Source organism: Molothrus aeneus, chromosome 1 (genome assembly GCF_037042795.1).
Source record: "Molothrus aeneus isolate 106 chromosome 1, BPBGC_Maene_1.0, whole genome shotgun sequence".
In the NCBI taxonomy this organism is placed as follows: domain Eukaryota; kingdom Metazoa; phylum Chordata; class Aves; order Passeriformes; family Icteridae; genus Molothrus; species Molothrus aeneus.
In genome coordinates, this window is record NC_089646.1 from 128,721,951 (window position 1) to 128,726,621 (window position 4,671).

Genomic DNA, 4,671 nt, shown 5'->3' on the forward strand with positions numbered 1-4,671 from the left:
GCGCGGGGCCGGCGCGGCAGAGCCCGGCTCCCCGCTCTGGGCGGCAGCGCGGCGATAAATGAGCCTTTCAGAGCGCGCAGCCCGAGCTCCCTCCCCGGGGAGGCCGGGAATTTCCATCCTGTAACCGAGCGAGACAGCCAGGCAGAGCCACCCCCCTCAGCCATTGGCACGGGGCCGGGGGCTCCCGCCCCCTCGGGCCGGCCCCGCCGAGCCTTCCCCGGGCCGCGCCGGAGCCCCCGGCCGCGCCGAGCCGCGCCGAGCCGAGCCGAGCCGCGCCGAGCCGCGCCGAGCCGAGCCGAGCCGAGCCGCGCCGAGCCGCGCCGAGCCGCGCCGAGCCGAGCCGCGCCGAGCCGAGCCGAGCCGAGCCGAGCCGCGCCGAGCCGCGCCGAGCCGAGCCGAGCCGAGCCGAGCCGAGCCGCGCCGACCCGCGCCGAGCCGAGCCGCGCCGAGCCGAGCCGCGCCGAGCCGAGCCGAGCTGAGCCGCGCCGACCCGCGCCGAGCCGAGCCGAGCCGAGCCGCGCCGAGCCGAGCCGCGCCGAGCGAGCGAGCGGCGGCAGCGCTGCGGGACCATGCCCGGCGCTCCCGGAGCCCCTCCCGGCTCTCCTCCTGCACTCCCGGAGCCCCAGGCAGTTCCACGTCTTCAGGTGCTTGCTCGGCGCTCGGTAGCTCCTTTCCGATGAAGGAGCTGTGTCTCAAGACACCGCCAAACGCCACAGCGAAATGCTGATGCACCGCGAGGGAAACTGTGATAAAGTATCCGCTGGGCATCAGTCACAGATTTCACTTTAACAGAAGTTGAGGTAAGGACGCAAAATCCTTCTGAACAATAGAGGATTTTTGACTTTTTCGAAAAACCTGGTATTGCCAGACTGAACATTGGCAATTTAGTAACGAAGGGAAAGTTTTTGGCTACCCAGTGTAAACCATCCCATACTGGTTTCATTCCGAATCAGACTTTGCTTTTCATCATTCTAGAATAGAAAGCGCTGTAAAATAAAGGATGTGATATGTTCTCAAGAATTCAAAATAGAAATGACAAATGTTTGAGAGGTAGCTTCTGTATACTGCAAACTTCGTGGTATTTGTAGAGGTAGAGTTTCCAGAAGGGGGAGATAAGCTTCAACACTTTTTTTTTCCCCTGAAGTATTTAACAAAACCACACATTTCTCCTGCAGGAAAGAATGCTACAATAAGTTGAGTCATTCAAACAGGCTGCATGGAACCATATTTTTGTGTAGGCTGAGCCCCTTCATGCGGCTCTTCACTTAAGCCACTTCTCCCCTTTCCATGTCTGTGCCTGTGGAACAAGAGCAGTGAAGTGGGAGCTACACCACAGGTCAGTCACACTGCTGTCATCAACCCCATCACACGCTGTCCTGAGAGCTGGGACTGACGTCAGCCACATTGCTGAGGTGAGGACTCCTACCTTGTGAAGAAGAGCAGCATTACATCCTGCCAACCTCAAAAAAACAGCTGGTAAATTATAATGGTTCCCTAAACCAGCTGGGAAATTTTATGGAATGATGTAAATCCTTAATTGTAACAATTGCTTTGATGACAGCCTCAGTCAGCATCCACAAACACAGGCAGAGGCTTCAATTGAGCAATGGCTCAGTGCTGTCAGCAAACCCTGCTGCCTCTGGGCTGATGGCCGTGCTGTGAGGGCGGTGATGTTTGATTTCTGTGTCACCTGCATGTTCACACAAGCGTCCTTACCGAGGGCTGGGGATCCTCAGCATCAACACAGGCTGTTGCTAAGGTGTGTCCCTTCACAGGGTGCCAGACTTCTGCATTACAGAATTAATTTCCTCAGGCAAGGTGCAGCAGCTGAAGTACACAGTGCAGCTGCACTGCACGCCTTCCTAAGGCAATCACTCAGGGTTTTAGAGAATAAAATTTCCATGGACGTTCACAATTATTTCCCCACCTGAGTTTGCTCACCATATGTTTGAGTGTGGTTTAGAAGCTTTGAAATTCCAAATGGCTTTGCCAGAGGAAGCAAACTGAGGAGCACTGTAAGAGAAGGTCTTAGCAAACAGCGGTGGGACATCTGCTTTGAGCTCTGGTGAGTGCACTGTGCAGCTCCTAGCCCTTGTTTGACTTGCAGTGTGCATTTCCATCTGGAAAACAGAAATGTCAACATCCTCCTTAGCCTTCTTCAGCCCAAGCAAGCCTTGCCATCTGTTAGGCTTATGTTTTGTGGTCTTCTGATATATTTAAATGCTTCTGAGGGCACAAACCACTGCCAAATGCCAGTGAGATACTCAAATTGAATCAGAACTACTGATCTACTTTGCCTTAACTATTTTGCAGTTCAAGGGAGTGATAATAAACTTGCCTGAGCATCCTCTGACCATGATCCATATTACATCAACTAGTGATTCTTTCATTTTATCCATCCTGCCATATGATATAGGCTTTATCTTTTATATCAGAACATATTAGGAGTTGTTATTAATGTCACTAAAATCTCCCAGATGGCCAGTCTGTTCCTGCACAGCCTGGGCAGGCTCACACAAGGTCACTGTGGCACAGTCAATGCATCTTGCACCACAGATGCTCTTAGATGAGGCTGGTACCATGAGTGCAGTCTCTCTGCTGCAGCTTGAGCTGCTTTCCCCCTCACACAGCCTCTCAGCATCCCAAAAATCCAGACACACAAGTCTGGAGAGAAGGATGTTCCCATACACACATGTGTTTCCATTCACCTCAGCTATAACATATTTAAATTCAAGGGACTGCCCATGGGGTCACTGGGTCACTCTGCCTTTCCTGTCCAAACTATTCCAGTTTATGGATCCTGTTTGTTAGCACACTGGTTTGACTTCATCCACTGAGTATTTGTTATTCAATTTAGTTGTTATTCAGTCCTCAGTCTTTACAGTGTGAAATAACTGCAGGGAACCAGGAGCACCAGACTTAGGTGTCTATAAACATTACAGAATGTTCAAGGCTGAGGATCCTGAGACAAAAGAGGCCCAGTAAGGTAAGTGCCAAGACTTGGACTTTTCATCTGCCTTTAACTCTTATTGCTTCATACATTTCCCTGTTCTGAGGAGTCTGGGGATTTTGACTTTGGCTGGCAGCCTGATCTCTGCATCACTCTGGGGAGCATGTTGTTATACCCTGGGTAACAGCAGAGCACAGAGGTTAGCGCTGCAGTGCTCAGCACCAGAACCATCAGCATCCTTGCCAACCTGCCCTTGGTGCTTTTAACTGTGGAGTTCATCATTTTAGATCTTGTTCACTTTAATACTGACATTTCAGGGTGAGTTATAATAAGTTGGTGTAAAAGGCTGAGATCAGGGAAAACTGTTGAATTTTTCAAATGGCTCTTTGCAGGCTGCCTGTCTGATCAAGGAGACAAAGAGCTGTCTGTACTGCTGTGGAAGAAAACCAAAGTAAGATCTCTCATGTAATTTATTACAGATTTAAGAAATTGATTCCAACTTCCACCAAAGAAGCCTTTGGATGTGCATAAAAATCAATAGGATTGTGGCCTTAGTCCCTTCTAACACCTCTTAATTTAAATATATGATTGATATGAGTAAGATTTTTTCAAAAATCCAAAACTTCTCTCTCTCTATTTTATTGCTTTACTAGCACATATAGACCTATTTAAAAAAATTCCAGTAGCTTCTGCATAAAATTATAAAAGCATTATAGCCCCAGCAGTGCTTTGCAGGTACACATATTAACATTTGAATCTTAAAATCTAATTAGGGGCATGTGCTCACCCTTCAGAGGCTTGTCTGCAGAAGAGAATTCCTGTGTTCACACACATGAGGACAGCATTTTTTGAGTGTGAGAAAAAAAAATTCCGACAGTAAATGTTAATTCTTTTTTTTCTGAATAAGCACATGGCAGTTTTAATGTTACTATAGGAAATGTATTTTTACAAATAAAAAAAAACATGAGAGAATCAACACTTTTTGTTATTCATATTAATTATGTTTTCTATGGAGAGAAATATTTAACATTGTCTCTGACAAGTCAAGACCAGGACATAGGTCAGATACCAATGAAAACTTATGGAAACAGTTCCTTCCATTGCCTGCTGGGGTTCCAGGCAGATCTGTTTTTTTCTGTCCAAGTCATCAGTTGATTTATAGTTGCATTTGTTTGTAGCTGTGTTTCTACAGTAATAATGGAGGCACCGAATATTTTAAACTAAACACTATTCACAGTCAGAGAGAGATAAACTTTAATAGAACTATTTGGGAGAACTGTCTGCCTCACTGACAAAGGATAAATCAGGACATCCAGATGTTTCCATAGTGCAAACTTTATGATGAAAAGCCCATCCTGCTTCCATTAGCTGCTGGTTGCAAATTTCAGACCCTGAAGGAGTCTGGTCTGTGCCTCTGCAAGGCTGTTCCCAAGAGCAGCTGGCACAATCCCAGCTGCAGTCACGGAAACATTTGGGTCTGCAGGGACATTAGGAGCACATCTGGCTGAAGCAGGTCCACTTGGATTGGGTTGTTCAAGGACTTGTAGAATGGTAAAATTATTTCAGTCCAGTTAAAAATTAAATTCACTGGGTGACCAGTGAATCATCACATGCAAGGGGAGAGCTGAGTCTCAGGAGGAACATTTGCTCATTAGAGTGGCTTGGAATCAGCCAGTGGTAGAAAAATCACTTGGCTACCTCATGAAACCTCAATGAATAGA